This window comes from Heterodontus francisci, chromosome 4 (assembly GCF_036365525.1).
Source record: "Heterodontus francisci isolate sHetFra1 chromosome 4, sHetFra1.hap1, whole genome shotgun sequence".
NCBI lineage: Eukaryota > Metazoa > Chordata > Chondrichthyes > Heterodontiformes > Heterodontidae > Heterodontus > Heterodontus francisci.
The window spans coordinates 197,140,723-197,165,788 of NC_090374.1; positions in this window are offsets into that span (position 1 = coordinate 197,140,723).

Genomic DNA, 25,066 nt, shown 5'->3' on the forward strand with positions numbered 1-25,066 from the left:
TGGATGTGATTTTCTTCCACATCAACATGAATGAAAATACATTACAATATGAGGAAACAATGGGGGTCATTTTAACTTAACCTGGTGGGAGTGAAATGGATGGGTTTGACTGCTCATCTTACTTCAGTGCACCCCAACTCCCTTGTTTCTCATTGACCCAGGTTTAAATAACCTCGAATGAAATTATCTGAGAATACAAGAATGCACATAATCAGAAAATACTATTATTGTGAATCTGTTTTCAAAGTAAAAAAAAACATTATATTCTATCAATTATATTCCTCAAACACTTCCTTTACAAAAACTATCAAGCTCCCTCTTGAATTTTCTTGCACTTCCACTGTCTCTCTGTTTCGTGCATTTTAACCTTCTAACTGTTAAAGTTGGATTTCCAACCATTTATCATCAATGATGAAAAAAATCTAGCTGTCATATCAAAACTGTCTGTTTGCCCTCACTTTTTTCAAGCTTGACTCCATGTCATGGTTTGAAGAGTTGGGTGATTATGCCAAACATTTTATTAGGTTTTGGCAATGTTGATATTTTGCTAAATATGTGGCTTTGCACGTAGTGTATCAAAGTTATGCAATTGGAAGGAAAAGGGCACTGTTGTGTTAAAATGAGGGAAGGGTGCAGTGAAAGAATTTGGGAAAAATATCAGTGCCAATACCAGTGAATTAAGTATTTTATAATGGTTCCCAGAAAATTAATTAAGTGTATTCATTGCACAATGCAAATGGGAAAATGAATTTGTCCCTCACCTACCGCATTTTTATAAATCAATAAAAGTCTGTTAGGAATATGGGGGTACATCTATGTGTCATGAGTTCTTTATGTTATCTGATGCAACATAAATGAGATGCATGGAGTCCAATTGGTTGATGATCTCAAACAGGTTTATTACAGCTATTATATACGGTACAGAGCAAACTATTTAGAGAACCTTCCTCCAGGTGCTGCAGTTGCAAAGTGACTCTGGCTTTGAGTCACGTGACTATGTCCTGATACTTAGCTCATTAACATACTAAGATCTTAAAGGGACATCACTCTTAAAGGCAATCATACAACACTCTGTACCTTTATTGTTTAGGGTCATATTTACATAATGAATGACAATAAATATATACTTTAAGAAAACACAATTCAATCCTTGCCCTTTTGCAAGTAATTTGTGCTCACCTTCATGAAGAATGTAAAATGGTAACTGAAAGAACCTTCCAAAAATGATGTTTCTGTGATTGGTCAGCTTTGCTGACTACGCTTGTATAATTTGTTGTTTTCATGAGACCAATTTCCACAGTCTCTGTCCTATGGGAACAAGGTGGTAGGAGCCTGAAAATGACACTGCACTGTGTGCTGCCCCATTCCTGTTCCAGGTACGGCTGCTGCCATTTTTGTTGGGATCTTCATATAGGCAGTCCAGGAGCCCTCCTGTTTCAGGCAAGACTCCGGCTGGAACATTTTGCTTGTCGGACAGAAGCCATCCACCGACTGAAAAGTCGGTGGTGATCCTGCTTCCGCTGGGCCTGGGGATCCAGACTGGATTTTACGGACCCCAGTCCCTTAATTGGTCTTACGTGGGACTTCCACCTCGTTGAGGCAGGAAGTCCTGCCTAATGCAGCTGCTGGCCAATCAGCGACCCAGCAGCTCTTAGTCCCAGCAGAGCCACCAGGAACGGTGACCACACCCAGCTTCCGGGAGTGATCTGCAAGGCAAGAGGTGTCGATTGGGGGGGGCAGGGGGCGTGTTGGCCGTTGAGGGTGGATGGGGCAATGGAGGTGGCCCTCCAAGGGGCACAGGGTGGCTGATCGTGAGGGCCCCACCCCAGACCGTCAGAAGGCCGCTTATTTTTGTCAATAGGCTTTTCTCAGGCCTGGGCCACCCGCCTGCCAATGGTCAAATCCCCGTGGCGGCAGGTGGAGGCCCTTAAGTGGCTAGCAATTGGACCCTTAAGGGCCTTGATTGGCCTGGGGTGGGTGGGCGGGCCTTTTCTCGCCACTCCCACCCCGCGTAAAATGGGAACGGAGGTGGGAGTGGGTGGGAAATGGTTCCCCGAACCTTCTACTCCATTTTACAGCACCCACCCCACATCCTCACCCCTGCCACCAGTCTGCTTTTTGGGGGGGGTGGGAATTAAAATTCTGACCTCTATTTCCAATATGCTATTTGAATCCTAAGATATACAAAGGATCCTAATGCAATTTTGAGGCACCAATGAGTGGAATGTACAACATATATATTCCTTCCATTATTTACAAGTAGAGTCTGACCTCGCCAGTGCTCCTTCCAGAAGATGTTGCATGAATGCTTCTCTTGGTCGCACAATAATCTGGTCCTTTGCATGTGTCCCCTCCCTTGATTTCATCCTCCTGCTGTTGGATTATTACTATTGGCCTGGCTCAGCAGAGCAGCTGCCAGATAACCTACCCCCCTAATCAATGAACTGCCTGTGAGTACTGGTTCAGTGTTTGCAGCTTGCCAATCAATTGTGAATGAGGCTCAGCCCTCATATTACCTTTGCTGGACCTTGGAGATAACAGTGTGGCGGTGGGAAGGGAAGCCATTTCTGAACATGGGATAGGTAAGAGTGGAAATAAATGGGGACAGTTGTCTTAGCTGGACAGCAGAGGAGAGATGTTGGATGGTGCAGTCAACTCTATTAAGGGCTCCAGAGAATTTGAGGGAGATGAGGAAGGATAATATACCACTATCACAGTTACAGTCACAGAGCAAGACGTATGTGATTTTGGTCAGGGCTGTTTCGATGTTGTTGTAGGGATGGAAATCTGAATGGAAGGATTCAAACAAGGAATGGCATAGATGGGCACAGATTTGGAAGCCAGAGTGTGATGCTGCAATTGTGACGCAACATGAAGTGTAGCCTTACTTTCATACTGCTTTTATAAGATAGATAATAAGCAAAGAAATACAATCAATACAGCTGGTTGAAACTAATGCCTTTCATCAGCTTACAAGTCCCACTGCACTATAGGCCACATGTGTTGAAATCTTGGAGATTTATAGGTAACATTAAATTATTGTTAATGCGATATCTAGCCAATAACCTGCCTATTTCAATGCATTTTTTTTATAGAGTACTCTCTTACCCTGTTATTTATAGTTAATTATATGGAAGTTAATAATTAGAATACAGCAACAAAAATTAAGTATAAGTAGTGCACCTAGGTACTATTTAGTGCTGGAAGAATTGCAATAGCATGGTCCCAATCCTGAAGAGTGTATGGCAGAGTGCTCAACATGTCAATCCTCTGCCTGACTGGTAGATAGTTTGGTGGGAAGGAACATTTTGGTTGTGGGTCTGTCAGCATTGTTATATATACATACATATAAATATGCAAACAGCAAATAATCTTAAACACAGGAATGAGAAAATGACAACTACTGGAAATCTGAAATAAAAGAAAAACATTTTGTAATTATACAGCAGGTCTGTCAGAATCTCAAAGGTGGAAAAAATAGGTTAATGTTGTGTGTGGACATTTCGCCAGAGCTATATTTTCAAAAGGGAATTGGATAAATACTTGAAAAGGGAAGTTTTCCACGTGATGGTGAAAGAACGGGAGAGTGTGAGTAATTCGATAGCTCTTTCTGTGGCCTCTCGCTGTGGTGTATGTTTCTATGATTTATTAGTTTTTTTAACACACTGATGGATTTGAATAACTTCATTCTGCGTGCTTTTGGTGAGGTTAAATGCATAGGTTACAATTAACACACAATTTAGAAATTCTGAAGAAGGGTCCGTACTTATAATATTGAATTGTCTTTTCAAATGATAACAGATATGCTAAGCATGTACAACATTTAATGTTACCATTTTAAATGTAATGCCTTTGATGGGCTGATAACCTGATCAAGTGCTGCTGGCAAGAATTAGCACTTGCAGCGAGCACTGGCTGGGCAATCATTATTATATTTCCCAATGCTGGGAAGACACAATGGGAGAACCAGCCCCAGTATAAACATGAATAGGAAAATAAGAATAACATACGTCATTGCTTTTAAGTTTTGAATGACAAGAATTAGAGCTAGCAGCTGATCAATGGCTTATTGGGAGTTAATTTCCTCTCGGTGCACTAATTGTGTGCTTTCTGTTAGGTCAAATGTGTTCCAATTAACACACAAGTATGGAGTCAGCCAGAGCAGAAATGTATTAAGGCTGATGAGCTATTGGTTACGCTGCTAACGAAGCACTTAATGAGTTCAATCTTGCAAAAGTTGGTTAATTCTCTTGCGTATGGTGTTTTTGTTTGGTTCTGTGCTGCTCCCAGAGCAAAAGTTTCCACAGGGGTAATTCCATATTACAGTGCTCCCAGGGGTCACCTCTTGGGAAATCATGGGTGGAAAATCATGTGCTATGTACTGGAAGCCTCAGCTCATGGAATAACCCCTTATAGTCACTCAAGTCCACAAGGATAACACATCAACTGTTATCAGTAAAGTTGAACTGATTCCAGTTTAAGTCGGCTGGAAAATGCCGTCAACAACTGGAATCCCAACTGGCTTCCAGTTATACTTGCCAGTTATCCTAATTGTCTCCAGTTTAAATCAGTTGAGACCAAAAGTCATCCTAGTTGTCTCCAGTTTAAATCAGTTGAGACCAAAAGTCATCCTAGTTGTCTCCAGTTTAAATCAGTTGAGACCAGTTACAACCATTTGAAATTTTCAACTGGATCCAATTGGTTTTCCTTTCTGGGTAGCTGATTTTTATTTAGAAGCAAAGAAACCTGTGTTCTTTTCGTATGGTCTATCACCAGGAAAACAAAATACAGACTCGTTGAACAGGGCTCTAAATTGCACAGGCCCGGCACATCTTCTGTTATCATTTCTCTGAAATAGACAAGCTTATCTACTTGTTCCAATGTGACACCATCCACTTCAATCTTCACTCTGGTTTCTTCTAATGTATTCCTTCTAACTACCATTGTTTTAGTCTTTTTGGTGTTCATCCTCAATCCATATTCTAAACTTCTGGATTTTACTTGATCTACAATATTTTGTAGGGCCTCTTCTGATTCTGCAAGTAGCACTGTGTCGTCAGCGTACTGCAAATTTGTTATGTTCTTGCCTCCAAGTTTTACACCAGGAAGTAAATCTAATTCTCAATGTTTGTTCTGTGTACAGATGGAATAATTTTGCCAAAATTACACAGCTTTGTCGTACTCCTCTCTTCACTTGAAACACATCTGATTGTCCATCTTCTAGCCTGATGCTCGCTATTTCATCCCAATGTAGACTCTGGATAAATCTCACATCTTTACTGTCAATGTCACATTTCAGCAACGCAGCTATTAACTTTTGGTCAGAAACACGATCGAACGCTTTTTCATAATCTATAAAGCATATGTAAATGTTCTTGTTTACTTCTGGATACTTATCGGAGATTATTCTTACATTAAATATTCCCTCTCTTGTTCCTACTCCTGGCCTGGTCTAAATCCAGACTGTGTTTCACCAATTTCTGCTTGAAATGTGTCATTATTTTTTGCTCTTATAATTTTCAAGACCACTCTAATGAGATGATTCATGAAGCTTATAGTTCTAAACTAATTGCACTCCATTGCTTTATGTTTTTAGGTATCTTAATGAATAATAAATGTCTCAAGTCACTTGGAAGGTATTCTTTGGTACATATTTGATCACCTTAACCAATGCATTAAAATTAGCCACTAAAGGGAATTTTGACCACACAGTGGCAACATGGGGGAGGAAACTGGTCTGGCTCAATGTCCAGTAATCCCTACTTGTAGTGTATCTGTGTGAAGGATAGGGTTGGGTTTGACTGTGATGCTTTACATGACGAATTGCCCATTGGTGCTCATTGTCCAAGCGCACTCATAAAGAACAATGATGGGTTAAGTGAAAGTCTACCATAGCAAAGGTCACCTTCTCCAGAATACGAAAATACGAATTAGAAGTAGAAAGGCCTTGAATTTCTATGTTCACATTTGTAAAAGAAATTGCCTCAGTAAGCTTTTCACTCTGTAATTACACCTTAACGCTCTCTGGCACCACACCCACCCCAAACCCCCAGTGGAGGTTTCACAGTGCCAGCATCATTCCATTATGCATTATATGTAGAATCTATCCCATTGAATTCTTTACTCATTCACTTCATTCCTCGTCAAAGTTTGAATAAAAAGCCCTGGACACTGGCAGCAAATTAGAAAAGTGCCACAAGAACTTTTCCCTGAGATAACACACTGCCTGATTTGTCCTTCAGTTTTTGGTGCTTAGTTCAGCTGCTCCCACTGCACTGTTTAAAAGCCAATATTAATATATTTTTAGAAGCATGTGAGTGTTTCATGTGTTCTTCATTCATATAGCATCACAGGGGCTGTTTCTACTCAAAATAGAGTGATCAGTTAAGATGGTATAACTAGCAAGTTTTAAATTGATGTTAATACAATGGTGAATGGTTATCAGGCTTTAGCCGATATAAGCTGCTGCCTATTTTAAATGATGATGTTTTAAGTGGAGGAATGTAATCACATTGCACCCGAGGTTCCTGGGAGTTTTGTGTGCTCCACCATTTCCCTCATTGAAGTTTCTCGGCCTCCATTAAAATCAGTGGTGATTGCAAATTTGCTGAATTAATTGAGCTGCCTATCAACAGGAGGACAAGAGCTGGTAGCCCACCTATTGCATGATAATGAGGACCCCTGACCAATTTCATCTGCTAATTGCCCCCACAAGATTAGGTACGCAGGTGCAGCAGTGATTCTGGGCTTGAAAATAAGCCCGCATAAATTTCTGCCCCTCAGTCTGTTGATTTGAGGAGTCAGAACAGGTTAAGTATAAATGATAGCATTGATTTGCATCATGAAATGCAATGACTTCTGGGGAAGTGTATCAGCTCATTGTATTACATTGGAAACTGCAGGGTGTTAATTTATTGCCAGACCTTGGATTGGTCTTGATGGAAGTCACATGGAGAGTGGGAAGAAACTAGCTGCCCTATACTGTGATTCCCAGGCTGTATTTATGATTGTAACCGCTCAAGTAACCCTTGTATAACAGGAGTAGTCAGCTCGACTGGGCCAGAGTGGAGTTTAAATGAACACAGCATTTGTGCCAACGTCACTGCTGAGAATGAATACAGGTTTCAGTTCACATTAGCCCAGTATCCTACTTTGCCAGTATAATTATACAGTGCCCTGGGCAGGAGTGCCTATCAACAGTGTGATGGATGTAAACAAAACTGTTCAAGGATTCTGAAGCATCTTAGACAGAAAAAATATCCAATTACACAATAATTTCAGAAGAAAATTTGAGGTTAATACAGGCTCCATCTGACGGCATTACGGCTTTCAATCTCAGCGGTGTAACACACCAATTAAATATTCCAAGATCGGCTGATAATACTCAGTAGTTGGAGCACATTGACTTCCAGTTTCTTAGGCGGCTTTAATAGGTATTTGTCAGCTTTTAATCTCTACTTGCTTCCCTCTCTTCCTGCTGTCACTCCCTTGGTTGTTTATAACCATTTCCTCACAGTCACAATATAGGTGCAATTCTCAGTTTTTATGTAAAAGTGGAAATGTCAAAATAAGAATATCACATCGAAATGTAGCTGCTTTAGTCACAGTGGAGTGATGTCACTGCGTTGTGCGAAGGTGTAAGGTACACATGTGAGCACTTGTCTGTCCCAGTCAAATAAGTTTGAGCAGGTTCAGCAAGACGGAGAGAGTTTAAAATTAAATAAGGCCTGTCTAACCATAGCAAGGGGGCCTTGTGTTGCATTCTTTTTTTCGTTAGCATGAATATATGTGAGAGGTGCAGCCGTGTACTCTGTACTGTTGCAGAACTTCCTATTAGCACATTAGAGCCTGCTGGGGGAATGTTGAAAAAACCGAACTGAATATTAAACCGACACCACGTATGCACACGCCTCACTGAACTTTTTTGTAAAAGTTTTTTTTAAAAGAATGAAAAAACAGATTTTATGTATAAATCTTGAAACCCTGGTTCTCTCAGATTAGTTGTTGCATGTCCAAATAGAAGGCAATTGTCAGATACCAGGTTTATTGGCTACATGCACCTTTATGATTAAAACATCTTTACATCAAAATCCTTTATGATAATAGCAGCTATATTTCATAATTGGATTTCTGCATTAACAGCAAAAAGCAACAACAGTTTTGAATTATCCTGATGGCTTTTTTTTCTGTTATATTAACAGATTATCATAGCTTGTTTTAAACATAGTAAACCATATTTGCACTTTCAGCAAGAAATATGCATTTTAATTGCTTAAATGACAAATATCATATTAATTTATTGTTGCTACCATTTAGGCTGTGTTACATTTTTTACATTTTGCTTTTCTCCTTTTACATTTAAATCACATAATATTGAGTCATTCAAAAATCTAGATAAGTGGGAAAATATTCCTAGTATCATAACATATTACAGTACACAGAAAAGCCATTTGGTTAATTGTTGATGTGCTGGCTCACTGAAACAGCTTCGTTCCATTCTCCTGCCTTTATCATTTTTTTTCTCATTCGTACATTTATTCACTTCCCCAGTGACATGTGTTATGCTTAGAAGGTGCTGTGATGAAATAAACAATGAATAAATAAAAAGTCAACCACAAGAAGATGGACACTTGTACCACAGACAAAATGGAGTAGCAGTCACATGACCTCTCCTGGATGGGGAAATATACACCTCTATCTGTTGAGAATGAAACTTGTTAACCTTGTCCGAAATAGCTCTCGGGTGAACCTATTGAAATTGAAACATAGAAACATAGAAAATAGGAGCAGGAGTAGGTCATTTGGCCCTTCGAGCCTGCTCCGCCATTCATTATGATCACGGCTGATCATCCAACTCAGTAACCTGTTCCCGCTTTTGCCCCATATCCTTTGATCTCTTTAAACCCAAGAGCTATAGCTAACTCCTTCTTGAAAACATACAATGTTTTGGCTTAACTGCTTTCTGTGGTAGCGAATTCCACAGGTTCACCACTCTCTGGGTGAAGAAATTTCTCCTCATCTCAGTCCTGAAAGGTTTACCCCGTATCCTTAGACTATGACCCCTGGTTCTGGTCTCCCCCACCATCGGGAACATCTTTCCTGCATCTACCCTGTCAAGTCCTGTTAGAATTTTATAGGTTTCTATGAGATCCCCCCTCACTCTTCTGAACTCCAGCGAATATAATCCTAACCGACTCAATCTCTCCTCATACATCAGTCCTGCCATCCCAGGAATCAGTCTGGTAAACCTTTGCTGCACTCCCTCTATAGCAAGAACATCCTTCCTCAGATAAGGAGACCAAACTGCACATAATATTCCAGGTGTGGCCTCACCAAGGCCCTGTATAACAGCAGCAAGACATCCCTGCTCCTGTATTCGAATCCTCTCGCTATGAAAGCCAACATACCATTTGCCTTTTTTACCACCTGTTGCACCTGCACGCTTACCTTCAGCAACTGGTGTACGAGAACACCCAGGTCTCGTTGCATCTTCCCCTTTCTCAGTTTATAGCCATTCAGATAATAATCTGCCTTCCTGTTTTTGCTACCAAAGTAGATAACCTCACATTTATCCACATTATACTGCATCTGTCATGCATTTGCCCACTCACTCAACTTGTCCAAATCACCCTGAAGCCACTCTGCATCCTCCTCACAACTCACCCTCCCACCCAGTTTTGGGTCATCTGCAAATTTGGAGATATTACATTTAGTTCCCTCATCTAAATCATTAATGTATATTGTGAATAGATGGGTTCCTAGCACTGATCCCTGCGGTACCCCACTAGTCACTTCCTGCCATTCGCAGAAAGACCCATTTATCCCTACTCTTTGTTTCCTGTCTGCCAACCAATTTTCTATCCATCGCAATACACTACCCCCAATCCCATGCACTTTAATTTTACAATCTCTTACGTGGGATTTTGTCGAAAGTCCAAAAAAAACACATCCACTGGCTCCCCCTCATCAACTCTACTGGTTACATCCTCGAAGAATTCTAGTAGATTAGTCAAGCAAGATTTCCCTTTCGTAAATCCATGCTGACTCTGCCCGATTCTACCACTGTTCTCTAAGTGCTCTGCTATAAAATCTTTGAGAATGGACTCTAGAATTTTCCCCACTGCCGACGTCAGGCTGACTGGTCTAGAATTCCCTGATTTCTCTCTACCTCCCTTTTTAAATAGTGCCGATACATTAGCTACCCTCCAATCTGTAGGAACTGTTCCAGAGTCTATAGAATCTTGGAAGATGACCACCAATGCATCCACTATTTCTAGGGCCACTTTCTTAAGTACTCTAGGATGCAGACCATCAGGTCCTGGGGATTTATCGGCCTTCAATCCCATCAGTTTCCCCAGCACCATTTCTCGACTAATACTGATTTCCTTCAGTTCTTCTCTCTCACTAAACGCTGTGTTCCTCAACATTTCTGGTATGATATTTGTGTCCTCTTTTGTGAAGACAGAACCAAAGTATGCATTTAGTTGGTCAGCCATTTCTTTGATCCCCATAATAAATGCCCCTGTTTCTGACTGTAAGAGACCTACATTTGTCTTCACTAATCTTTTTCCCTTCCCATGCCTATAGCAAGTTTTACAGTCAGTTTTTATGTTCCCCACAAGCTTACTCTCGTACTCTATTTTCCGCTTCTTAATCAATCTCTTGGTCCTCCTTTGCTGAATTCTAAACTGCTCCCAATCTTCAGGTCTTTGTTTCCTGGTAAATTTATATGCCTCTTCCTTGGATCTAATGCTATCTCTAATTTCCCTTGTAAGCCATGGTTTGGCTACCTTTCCCTTTTTACTTTTGCACCAGACAGGAATAAACAATTGTTGCAGTTCATCCGTGCACTCTTTGAATGTTTGCCCTTGCCTTTCCACCGTCGTCCCTTTACGTAACATTTCCCAATCCATCATAGCCAACTCGCGCCTCATAACTTCGTAGTTTCCTTTTACTAAGGTTCAGGACCCTAGTCTCAGAATCAACTATGTCATTCTCCATCTTGATGAAGAATTCTATCATATTATGTTTGCTCACCCTCAAGGGGTCTCGCACCACTAGATGGTCAATTATTCCTCTCTCATTACACAATACCCAGTCTAGGAAGGCCTGTTCTCTCGCTGGTTCCTCAACATATTGGTCCAGAAAACCATCCCCTATACACTCCAAGAATTCCTCCTCTACGGTATTGTGACTGATTTGATTTGCCCAATTTATATGCAGATTAGAGTCACCCATAATTACAGATGTTCCTTTATCGCATGCATCTCCAATTTTCCTGCTTAATGCCATTCCCAACATCACCACTACGGTTTGGGGGTCTATATACAACCCGCACTAACGTTTTTTGCCCCTTAGTGGTTCTCAGCTCTACCCATACAGATTCCACATCATCAGAGCTAATATCTTTCCTCACTATTGTGTTAAGTTCCTCTTTAACCAGCAATGCAACTCCACTGCCTTTTGCTTTTGGTCTGTCCTTCCTAAATACTGAATGCCGAAATTGTTCATTTCCTATCCCCGGTCACCTTGCAGGCATGTCTCCATAATCCCGACTATATTATACCCGTTTACATCTATTTGTGCGATTAATTCATCCACTTCATTGCGAATGCTTCGCGCGTTAAGGCACAAAGTGTTAAGGCTTGACTTTTTAACATTACTTGGCCCTTTCCCACTATTTTTTCACTGGAAAGGAGCACCATTTCATATTGATGACTCCTATCTACATGAATAAACTAACAAAAGGTTGTGGAGAAAGATTGACTCACAGCCCAAACAAATGAATAGATGCGAAGTAACACCATTATAACAGAATGGTCCCTATTTAAACATCAATTGATCGCCATGGTTTCCATATCCTGGCCCATTATGTAGTTACACCAGGGGAGAGCGCCATGTGTCATCTAACAGAATCTCATATGTGATGGATTTTGGTAACCCTCTGTAGAGAGAGAGGGAGATCAAGCCAAGACCACAGAAAGTCAGTTTCTAGCCAGAGGCTGTGAGAGAGATTTAGCTAAACAGAAGAACCCACCTGAACAACCACTACAGCAGAGAAATTACAAAGTGACTTTGAGACTTTTCGTCTGTCAATGTAAACCAAATTCACACCACCAACTTAGCATTCCGTTTGAATCATTGTTACGACCAAGGCAGAAGTAATGCACTGCTAATTCAGTCCCACTACTCCACAGGTCATAGCATATCAAATTATGTTTCCCACTTACCAAAAAAATAGCCAAATTTAACAATCTATTTGTCTCCCAGAATTTGTTTTTATTTGTTTCATGGAATGTGGGTGTCGCTGGCCAGGCCAGCATTTATTGCCCATCTCTAATTGCCCATGAGAAGGTGGTGGTGAGCTGCCTTCTTGAAATGTTGCAGCGATGGTTAGATTCTCTCTTGTTGGAGATGGTCATTGCCTGGCACTTGTGTGGCGCCAATGTTACTTGCCACTTATCAGCCCAAGCCTGGATATTGTCCAGGTCTTGCTGCATTTCTACATGGACTGCGTCAGTATCTGAGGAGTCACGAATGGTGCTGAACATTGTGCAATCATCAGCGAACATCCCCACTTCTGACCTAATGATTGAAGGAAGGTCATTGATGAAGCAGCTGAAGATGGTTGGGCCTAGGACACTACCCTGAGGAACTGCTGCAGTGATGTCCTGGAGCTCAGATGATTGACCTCCAACAACCACAACCATCTTCCTTTATGCTAGGTATGACTCCAACCAGTGGAGAATTTTCCCCCTGATTCCAATTGACTCCAGTTTTGCTGGGGCTCCTTGATGCCATACTCGGTCAAATGCTACTTTGATGTCAAGGGCAGTCACTCTCACCTCACTTCTTGAGTTCAGCTCTTTTTTACATTGTTACGACCAGGTGAGAAAGAGATCGAGGGTTGCCTTTCAGCTTTCACCTGGTCTTACTGTAACAGGGTTTATTTTTAAACACACTGTTTTTCGCTCCTCTTTGGTGAATCCTTGTTCACCAATTTCCAGTTATAAGGCTAAGAAACCTGTACATACAGGCTTTCTTAGTTTTAAAGAAGAAAAGTTGAAATTTATTAAACTTAAACTTGAACTCTAACTCAGTTAAAGCCTACGGATACATGACGTGCCTACGCTAGCATGCAGGTGCAATACACACATGCAGATAGAGACAGAAGGAAAACAGAAGAAATAAAGTGAAAAAGTTTGAGGCAATATCATCGGAGGTTTTTTGTGTTATGGTTCTTTGAGCTCACTGTAGTGTCCTTTATCGTAGGTAGATCTTGCTTTTCGTTGGGGCCCAGTATTCTTCTTAAACCTTATTTGCTGTTGGAGACTTTTCCCTCTTGGGTTCCTGTGTCTTCAGTGGATTTGGAGTTCCGTGAAAAAGAGGTGGCAGCAGTCAGGAGAGATCTTCTCAGTCCAGGAGCAAACAGACACTTTGCTTTCAAACTCTCTGTGGCCAGTTCAAAAGAAAATCCTGGAACAGCCAGGTAGTCATGTGACCAGCTGGTCTAACTAGTCCTGGCCCTTGTGGATTGTATCCTCCTTAGCAGGCCCTGGAATGCACTTCCTCACTTTCGCGGTCTGTTGCTACTAAATGTTTTTTTCCAGCCACGGCTGATCTGTTTCACAAGTCATTTCCTCGCTCCAACAACAGTTGAAAATCAATGTTCATGACAAAATTGATGTGCCTCATTCTTGGCAGGTCGGGGTCTAGCATGACACTATGTTTGAACCAAGGCTGTAATGAGGTGAGGAGCTGAGTGGCCCTGGCGGAACCCAAACTGAGCATCACTGAGCAGGTTATTGCTAAGCAAGTGATGCTTGATAGCACTGTCAATGACATCTTCCATCACTTTGCTGATGATCGAGAGTAGACTGATGGGCCAGTAATTGGCCGGATTGGATTTGTTCTGTTTTTTGTGTACAGGACATACCTAGGCAATTTTCCACATTGCCAGCTATGATTCCGTGAGTATGACTATGTCAGGCTGTTGCTTGACTCGTCTGTGGGACAGCTTTCCCAACTTTGGCACAAGCCGCTAGATGTTCGTAAGGAGGACTTTGCAGGTTCGACAGGACTGGGTTTGCTGTTGTCAGATCTGGTGCCTAGGTCAAATGCCAAGTGGTCTATCTGGTTTCATTCCTTATTGACATTTTAGCAGTTAGGTACAACTGAGTGGTTTGTGAGGCTATTTCAGAGGGCATTTTAAGATTCACCCACATTGCTGTACGTCTGGAGTCACATGTAGGCCAGACCAGGTAAGGAGAGCAGATTTCCTTCCCTAAAGGATGTTAGTGAACCAGCTGAGCTTTTGCAACAATCGTCAATGGTTGCATGACCATCATTAGACTATCTTTTTAATTCTCGATTTTTTAAATTTTAATTTTAATTTTTAATTGAATAAAGCACAACAAACCAGGTTTCTTTAAACAGCAAAATTAACTATTTATTAATGAACTAAATCTAAACAATAAACAATAATGATATAATGATGAAAATATTTTATAACTCCTTATTCTTCCTAACCCTCATTCACATACATACATTCAAAAACTGGTTTTCCAGGGGAAAATGCTTTTCTCTTTACAACTGTTTCTTAAGAATAATACAATAACTGGGTTGTAACATTCTGGCAGGATATTTACGGGTCAGTGAGGTGTCCCAGAGTTGAATAATCAGATGCCACTCAAAGTCTCTCCAGGCGAGGTTGACGAACAGTCTGTGATGGGTAGGCATTCAAGGCAATTCATCTGCAGCAGGCATCACACATATCTTTCAGCAAATGTTATAACAACAGGTCTACTTGGATTTTGAAGTAGCAGTCTAGCAATAGAAGCTTTCTTGAGCTTTCTGGATCTCCCAAAACATAAGAGGCAGCAGCAATTACTCTTGATGCAAAGATTTTTCAGAGACTGGAGGCAGTAGGAATCTGCTACCTTTAAAATTGCAGGGCTTCCTCTCTGCAAAGCAGTGTTCCTCCACAGAGTGCAGCAACTCCTCTTTTCCTGGGTCTTTTCTCTCTCCACAGGGTCTTTTCCTCTTTACAGGTAGACCACAGCCACATCTCAAATGTAGGAATTCTTTTCCCAAGAGAGGGAAATCTTTTTCAGAGAATAGGTCTTTTCTCTGGTCTGCAAAAACAAGCCCCGCCAGGTCTGACCACAATGCTGCTCAACTCACTGATCTGTCACAATGCAAAGTGAAACTTAAACCCTAACAATAAGTCATCTGGCAGTCATAAATCTTCCTGTCATTTCCCTGTTGAGCATCTTGGAAACAGGTGCCTTGCAGTCTACGCACTCAGTTCAAACCCTAGGTTTCAGCATTCAATGTTCACAGAAAATCTTTTTTCTCAGTTTTTCAAACCACACAGAATTCTAAGCTTTCAAAAAAAAAACACTTGTGACACCACTAGAACCCTACAACACCTCAGAAAGTTCAAGACTGCAAACATACAGGCCTGCACCTTTAAAAAAGACATTCCTCCTGAGAAGATTTGACAGTATTCTGTAAACCACAAACTTTTGTAACATCTTGGACTTTAATTGCATCTTACCCTTTCTCTCTATCTATTCTTGTGTATGCATGTGTGTGTGAATGCATGAGTGGGTGAAGGTTGCAACCAATTTGGGAGCTGCTGAAAAATAAACAGGTAGCTTCCTTTTTTTAAACCTATGAGAAGACCTGTCATTTGTCTGTTTATTTGACGCTAAAAACACTGAGGGACTAATACACCATTTTTAACAAAACACAATTACGGTCGGTTCGGAAGTGAAAACTGGAAGCCACCCACACCACTTATCGCTGTCTGGAACACACGATAGTGCAGATTCTGCTTCTGGTAAGGCATTCCATCGTGTGCTAAAAAAATTGATTTAATATTTGTTGAGCCAATATTCAGTCTTTCAACCAACTTGTACTATTAATTTTCATTCTTACAGATTTCTCTCCAAATTCAGCCTTTCAAAATATGGCCAGAATTTTACACGGTAGCAGTGGCCCCACCCACCTGCTGAAAAGTCGGGCGAGAGCCCGCCTCCGCTGGGCCTGGAAGCCCTGAAGAAAGTTTGCGTGGCCCAGGACCTTAATTAGTTCGGGCAAGAGTTCTGTCCCTCTGAGGCAGGAACTTCCACCTCTAGGAGCTGCCAGCCAATCAAAGGGCCAACAGCTCCGCAGTCCCAGGAGTGCCACTAGGAGCAGTGGCCAATGCTGGGAATGCACCCAGCCAGAAGAGGAACATGGACACCCGCACCGAAAGGTGAGCGGGGTCTTGAGCCTCACTGGCCAAAATTGGCTGTGCTTTGGCAATGGGGGTGGGGGCAGATTAGGAGGGCAGGGGGAAGGTGCTTCAGCGGGGATGGCTTGTGCCATGGGAGGCCCTGCATAGGGCACAGGGTGCCCGATTGGGAGGGCAGCCCCCAGCCCGCAAGGAGATCGCCAGGTTTAATTGGGTAGCCTCCCTAGGTGGCAAATTACCAAGCCACCACTGCTAAAATACAAGTGGCGGTGGGAGGAGACCCTTAAGTGGAAATTAATCGGCCACTTAAGGCCTTAATTGGCCAGGGGGGTGCCGTTTCTAACCTCCCCCGCTGCTGGTAAAATGGCGGCAGGTAGGTGACGGGTACGACACCCCCTGCGTCCCATTCAATTTGACACCCCCTCCCCCATTCCCCGCCTCCAGCCCACTCCTGAGGCAGTGCATGGTGTGGAGGGGTGGGGGTAAAATTCCAGCCTATATCATTGTTTTATTAAAGTTACTTTACTGCTGCATTTAAAAATACTGGTCATAAATGAGGCAGTAATACCATGAAAATGGCAGTGTAGCACATGCTGCCTCATTAACACTAATGTTATTGCTATTTTGGTGAGGGCCTGGTGTCCAGGTACCAACTGGAAACAAGCACAGCCTCATTAGCCTACAAAAACTGGGGTCCTATGATATAAATAAGCTTTCACAGCTATTTCAAAGTACAAATATACCAATGGCTCATTGGTATATGACATAGAGCGGCCTAATCAGCAATCCTGGAAGGGAAGACTGACGACTGCTAAAGTATAAAATGTATTTAAAAAAATGTTTTTAAAATTATTTTTGTCGGACCAGAAGGAACATTCATTCTCCTACTTTGCCCAAAAAGAACAAGCTCTTGTTCCCTATACCTGACCTTCCACACCCCTCATCTCCTCTGGAGATCTTTCCTCTACAGCTTCCAACCTCACAGCCCTGCAACCCCGGACAGCTCCCTCTATCTCCTTCCCAAAATCCACAAACAGGACTGTCCCCGCAGACCCATTGTTTCAGCCTGTTCCAGCCCCACTGAACTTATTTCTTCCTATCCTGACTCTATCTTTTCTCCCCTAGTCCAGTCTCTTCCCACCTGCATCCATGACTCTTCTGACGCCCTACGTCATTTTGGCAATTTTCAGTTTCCTGGCCCTAACCGCCGCCTCTTCACTATGGATGTCCAGTCTCTCTACACCTCCATCCCCCACCAGGACGGTTTGAGGGCTCTCCGCTTCTTCGTTGAACAGAGGCCCAACCAGTCCCCATCCACCACTACCCTCCTCTGCCTGGCTGAACTTGTTCTCACATTGAACAACTTCTCCTTCAAATTCACTCATTTCCTTCAAGTAAAAGGTGTTGCTATGGGTACCTACATGGGTCCTAATTATACCTGTCTTTTTGTTGGATATGTCGAACCTTCCTTGTTCCAGTCCGACTCAGGCTCCCTCCCCAAACTCTTTTTCCATTACATTGATGACTGTATCTATTCCGTTTCCTTCTCCTGCCCTGAACTGGAAAACTTTATCAACTTTGCTTCCAATTTCCATCCTTCTCTCACCTTTACATGGTCCATCTCCGACACCTCCCTTCCCTTCCTCGACTTCTCTGTCTCCATCTCAGGGGATAGGCTGTCTACTAATATTCATTATAATCCCACCGATGCCCACATCTACCTCGACTTCACTTCTTCACACCCTACCTCCTGTAAGGACTGCATTCCGTTCTCCCAGTTTCTCCATCTCTGACGCATCTGCTCTGATGATGCAACCTCCCACGACAGTGCTTCTGATATGTCTCCCTTTTTCCTCAACTGAGGATTCCCCCCCACTGTGATTGACAAGGCCCTCAACCATATCCAACCCATTTTCCGCACTTCTGCCCTCACCCCTTCCCCTCCCTCCCAGAACCGCAACAGCACTCCACTAGCCTCCACATCCAAAGGATCATCCTCAGCCATTTCCACGTCCAGCGTGATGCCACTACCAAATGCATCTTCCCCTCCCTTCCCCTGTCAGAATTCCAAAGGGATCGTTCCCTCCACGATACCATGGTCGACACCTCCATTACCTCCGACACCTCGTCCCCTGAGCTGAAACGTTAACTCTGCTACTCTCTCCACGGTTGCTGCCAGCCCAGCTGAGTATTTCCAGCACTTTTCGTTTTTATTTCAGATTTCCAGCATCTGCAGTATTTTGCTTTTATTTTACTTGCATGGCCCTCTCCCAGGATTGCTTTCCCCTACTCTCAATATACCTGGGTCATGCTTCAAGGTGGCCATTCTGATCACCAAGCTGCTCCAAAAGCATTGAATGATGAAACATGCTCTCGGGGCTGACTGGCCTATTCCTGTTCCTATATAAGGGGCTGGAGCATAAAAATGGTTCGGAGACTCCTACTGCTTCCATAGGAGGGATGGCAACCTCAGCTCTGCCCACTTCCCACTGGATGGAAGCAGTCACTTGAAAATTCATCCCACCATGTAATCAAGTGCTAAGCCTTTCAGGGCAACTGATTATGTTATTGCTATTTTTTAACGTGACTATTATTTTGTGCATATATTGTGTTGATTGTATATTCCATGACGGTAAGACCAGAAGACAGATATTTGGAAGCTCTTCTTTATTAACAATGTTTGTAACGATATGCTATGCAAATTAATAAAGGCAGGCATTTTATGGATATTTAAAATGAAGCTGTATGTTATTGTTACAACCAGGTGAGAAAGATATCTAGGTGTCTCTTTCAGCCTTCACCCGGTCTTGCTGTAACAGGATTTAATTTTTAAACGCACTGTGTTTTGAATTCCCGCTTTGGTGAATTCTTGTTCACTGCTTTCCAATTAAAAGGCAAAGACATTAGCACAAACAGGCTATCTTATGTTTAAAGAAGAAAAGTGAAATTTATTAAAACTTAACCTTAAACTCTAATTCGGTTAATGCCTATGGCTGCACGACATGCCCACACTAGCATGCACATGTGATACACACATGCAAATAGGGACAGAAAAGATCAGAAGAGAAATAAAGTGAAAAAGTTTGAGGCAATCTCTGAAAGGGGTTTGTTACTGTGTTCGAGCTCGCTGTAGAGTCCTCGATTGTAGGTAGTCTTGCTTTTCGTTGGGGCCCAGTATTCTTCTTAAACCTTGTTCACTGTAGGAGACTTTTCTCTCTTGGGCTTCATGTGTCTTCAGTGGGTCTTCAGTTCTGTGAGAAAGAGATGGAAGCAGACAGGAGAGAGGTCTTTGCCAGTCCAGGAGCAAACAGCTTTCTGAGTTCAAATTCTTTGTGGTCAATTTAAAATTCCCCTAAAATAAAAGCAAAATACTGCGGATGCTGGAAATCTGAAATAAAAACAAGAAATGCTGGAACAACTCAGCAGGTCTGGCAGCATCTGTGGAAAGAGAAGCAGAGTTAACGTTTTGGGTTATTTAAAATTCCCCTAGTTGGCCAGCAGGTGGTCATGTGACTGACTGGTTTGACCAGGTCTCTTCTGTGCATTGGGAGCATCTTAGCAGTCAACCTGGAATGCTAGCTTCTCCACCTTCAATGTCTGTTAATCAAAAGTCCATTGGAGCAGGGAGTGGCACTTTGTCCTTTCCAAGTACTGTATGTTACTATGCAAACGTCTTTGCAGCCAAGTGTCTGCTATTTTTTTAAAGCAAGTTCTTTCTTTAGTCCAGTAACAGTTTCGAAAATCAATGTTCATATGGAGAAATTAATGTGCCTCATTCTTGGCAGGTGGGGGGCCTGCATGACACCCAGGGGAATGAAATGTAATTTTAAAAAAGCGCATTTCATTAAAAGGTTTGAGAGAAATATAAGATACAGAAAGAAAAAGCATGCATTTCTCTCATTCATTTCCATTCTTTAATAACTCTTAAAGCTGATTAAAATTGTCTTTATGGGTGCCAGGGCTGCTTTGATTTCCCCTTTTTGGGATCCCAGTAACCATGTGATTCTTTGAGGCTGCTTTTCTTCAGTATTTCCATTACCATGACTGCCTTGGGTTTTGTTCCTGTTGAGGTTTTTTTTTCCAGGAGAGTTCGTAGTAGGCGAGTCTATCCCGAACCCTCTTTCAGTGCTTTGCTGACTCATGCAAAGACTTTTGACTTGAGGGGACGGGTGGTTCCCTTTTTCTCTGACTGTGGGGGGAAGGATTGTTTGTTAATCTCCTCTTTGCTCTCCGGGACACTCCTACCTGCAGGTATGTGTGCAGACCTGACTGCACTCTTCTGTGGCACTTCGACTAGGTGAGGCATCACCCTGACAGTTTCTGTGCCCCCTAGAGGTCTCTTGTTTTCTCTGCAGGTTCCTGTAAATGCTGTTGCAACAATTGTGGGGTGCTTCTAGAGTCTGCATTTACATAGGAGGATGTGAGGTCTAACTTGTCGATTTTTGGGGGTTGGCTGACCATACGGTAGGGGTTTTCATCTGGGATTCCTCCCAGACTTCCTTTAACCTACCCTCTTGGTCACGTTTCCCCTTCTCTTTCTAAACTTTTGCAGCAGTATGCCTGCCTGTCCCCTTTTGTTCTCAATGGGGGTCCCTTATAGTTCACCAACCCTTTGCTGGAGGGTCCTCCTAACACCAGTGCAGGACTTAGGGGTGCAGGTTTCACTGTAGGTTGGGGTTTCCCCTCAACTGGACACATATGGCAACTCCTGCAGTACTCCACCACATCTTTGTGGAGTTTTATCCAGTCAAGCTGCTGTCTTATGCGGGCTTTGGTCTTTTGTATACCTGCATGTACAGCCACTGTAGTCTCGTGGGCCCTTCTTAATATTTCTCCCCGGTACCTCTGCGACACCAATAACTGGTGAACTACTGCTCACTCCTTGCTCTCAGGAGTGCCACCATTTTTCATCAGTACCTCATTCCTTAAATAATAGCAATCAAGGACTACCTCTGCTTTACTTTCAGATTGGGCAGCCTGTGCTAACTTTCGCAGTACTGGGTTGGCTCGCTGAGCCTCACCCAGGGGAAAATTCATTGAATTCATTCACTAGGTCTTCCAACTTTCCAAAGAAAGTCTCAGACAGGCAGACCTCATGGTCATGTGCCTGCAGTGCCAACGCAGTCTCCTCTGGGGAGCTGGTTTGATCAGGGCCTGACCCACTACACATTCAGGGACACTGCAGGGGTCAGTCTCCTGCCACTGCCCTGTCTCTCTGACCTCCTGTGGTCCTTCTTTCATAACTGGGGGGGGCTACCACCTTCACCCCCACCAGATCATTACCTAGGAGCAGGTCAACCCCGTCCACAGGCAAACTAGGGTCAATCCCTACGGTCACCGCTCACGAAACTAGGTCGCACTCCAGGTGCACCCGATGTATGGGTACAGGCACACACTGCCCTCCAATACCATTCACCACCATTCTGGTGTTTACTGCACTCTCTGGGGGAAAGGTCAGGCCTTTTACCAGTAAAAGGGATCGAGTGGCCCCTGTGTCCCTGAGAATTACTATGGGCTCGCTTGCCCTACTCGAGGGGTTTGGGGTTACTTTCCCTTCAGACACAAAACCCTGATTACCTTCAGGAATCCTATTAACTTTTCCTGCACTGGCCATAGTAAGCTTCCTGGGTTGCACTCTTACTGCAGTTAAAGCCACAGCTTGTTCTGTGTTTTGCATCAGGGTTCCGTTTTCACTGAGCAGATATGCCCTTATTAACCCTACCAGTTTTCCCTTTAGTTTCCAGTAGTCAACTTTTAAATGCCCTGCCTTATTACAATGGAAGCACACAGGTCTCCAGGTCTCACTCTTGCTCACAGCACCTTCCCTTTTGGCTGGAGGAGGGCCCCCTGTGTCCCCTGCTTTCCTTTCTCTCCCAAGACTGCCTGGGCGGATATCACCTTACCACCCTTTGTCTTTTTCGTATTTGTGGGGGTGATTAGGAAAGGTTCTCCCCTGGGAAACCGATTATAAATTAAAGCAAACTCGTCGGCCAGAATGGCCGCTTGCCGGGCTCCCTGAATCTGCTGCTCCTCTACATGGGTCTTTATTAAGAATTGGAGAGAATTTTTAAGTTCCTCTATCAGAATTACTTCTCTGAGAGTCTCATAGCTGAGCTGTATTTTAAGAGCCCTCAGCCACTGGTCAAAAGCCAGCTGCTGACTTCATTCAAATTCCCGAGAAGTTTGATTAGCTTGCTTCTTGAGAGTTCTAAACTTTAGGCGATAGGCTTCAGGTACTAATTCATAAGCCCCGAGGATAGCATTTTTTGTCAGTTCATAATTTGAAGAACTCTCATCTGGCAACAAGGACTAAACCTCATGGGCTTTTCCAGTTAGCTTGCTTTATATTAAAAGATACCAGGTCTCAGCTGGCCATTTTAGCTGGCTTGCCAGTTTCTCAAAAGACACAAAAAACTCTTCCACATCTTCCTCATTGAATTTTGGAGCAATTTTGTACCCAGCCCTGAATTATGCTTCTCCATATTGGCCATGCTTTCACTGGGGTCACTCTGTCGCCCCCTAGTTAACTCAAACCACTTCAACTCTCTTTCTCCGCTTTCTTTCGGGAATATTCTTTCTCTCTCTCTCTCTCTCTCTCTCTCCTCCCTTTCACGATGCTTTTGGAAGGCTCTCTCTTTCTCTTCCCGTTCCTTCTGGAAGATTTTCTCTTTCTCCCTCTCCTGTCTCTCTCTCTCTTTGTTGCTTTCCTCTAATTCAAATTGTTTTGTTCCAATTGTATCTTTTCTAACAATACCCTGTCAGATTCTGTTTCTAACACTGCTTCTGCTTCTTCAGATTCAAGGGAAAAATAGCTGGTCACTAGCCTTAGGAGTTCAGACTTCCTAGCCTTGCCACGTACAGTGATCCCACACTGCTCAGCCATTTTCCTCAACTCCTCCATAGACAGTGCTTTTAACTTATCCCAAGTTACTTCACCCTGGCATGGAGAGCTGCTCGCTTCAGCTGCAGACATGTTAGTATTCAATCACACACAACCACAAGAAAACCTGTATTGAAAACTCCCTCTTTTTTTGATTGGCAACAATTTGGCTTCCCACTTCCAATTTCCCTAGTTTTTCTGTGGGTAAAATTCTGGACACTAGCACCCAAATTTCTGTTACAACCAGGTGAGAAAGGTGTCTCGTGGTCTCTTTCAGCCTTCACCTGGTCTTGCTGTAACAGCTTTTAATTTTTAAACACATTTTGTTTTGAGCTCCCGATTTGGTGAATCCTTGTTCACCAAGTTCCAATTATAAGATGAAGAAATGAACACAAACAGGCTTTCTTAGGGTTAGAGAAGAAAAGTGAAATTTATTAAAACTTAAACTCTAATTCGGTTAATGCTTATGGCTACATGACGTGCCCACACTAGCATGCACGCATGCAAATAGGGACAGAAAATATCAGAAGCAAAATAAAGTGAAAAATTTTGAGGCAATCTCTGAAGGGGTTTGTCATTGTGCTTCAAGCTCACTGTAGAGTCCTTGATTGTAGGTGGTCTTGCTTTTCGTTGGGGCCCAGTATTCATCTTAAACCTTGTTCACTGTAGGAGACCTTTCTCTTTTGAGGTTCATATGTCTTCAGTGGGACTTCAGTTCTGTGAGAAAGAGATGGAAGCAGACAGGAGAGAGGTCTTTTCCAGTCCAGGAGAAAACAGCTTTCTGAGTTCAAATTCTCTGTGGCCAGTTTAAAACTCCCCTAGTTGGCCAGCAGGTGGTTACATGACTGACTGGTTTAACCAGGTTTCTTCTGTGTATTGGCAGCATCTTGGCAGTCAACCTAGAATGCTAGCTTCTCCACCTTCAATGTCTGGTAATCAAAAGTCCATTGTGGATTAAATTGGAGCAGGGAGTAGCCCCTTTGTCCTTTCCAAGTACTGTCTGTTACTATACAATTGTCTTTCCAGAAAAGTGTCTGGTGTTTTTTATTAAAGCAAGTTCTTTTTTAACACCAGTAACAGTTTAGAAAATCAGTGTGCATGTGGCGAAATTAATATGCCTCATTCTTGGCAGGTTGGGGACCTGCAAGACAGTTATAATGAGAGTTTGACTAACACTTACTGTAAACATGCTTAGCGGTTACGGAACTGTACTGGCAACCCAGAGGGCCATGCATTCAAATCCCACTATGGCAAATGATGAAAATGAATTTAATAAATTTGTTAAGTTTTGGACTGTCATTGAAGAAAAATAATCATGAAAGCTGCTAAGCTGTTTTAAAAACTCAACTGGTTCACGAATGTCCTTCAGGGAATAGAAGCTGCCACTTCTATCTCACCTAGGCTAGAAGTGATTTTGGTCCCATGGTTGACTCTGAATGTACTATATAGAGGCCAATCAAGTTGTACAAACAATTGCTTAGGGTAGGGCCATGAATGATGCTTTGTTAATGTCATCTACAGTCCAAGGACAAATATTTAAAACAATTCTATGCTATTAATCTACCGTTCTCTTTATCTGACAATCATGATTGCCTTATTCAAAGATTACACTTGGCTGGTTCAGCTTATCTATAAAACTCCCCACTAAAATGACATAACTCCTTGAAGTACAATCCAATAGCAATCTAGAAGCCCTTTGAATTAATGAGTTTATTTTGCAATGAATCCACGATGGACTCTATTCTAGAATGAATTTTATCATGTAAACCATTCCTATCACTGCATTTCTAATAGAAAGACCCAGCACTGTGTTGTGGATTTATACTGGCTAAACACATACATCAGCACCGTGTAAATGCATTGCTCATTTTTACCTCAGATTTGTGTCACCTGGGCTTAGACAGATATAAGAGTAATGAATTATTCATGCCTGTATGCTAGATTCT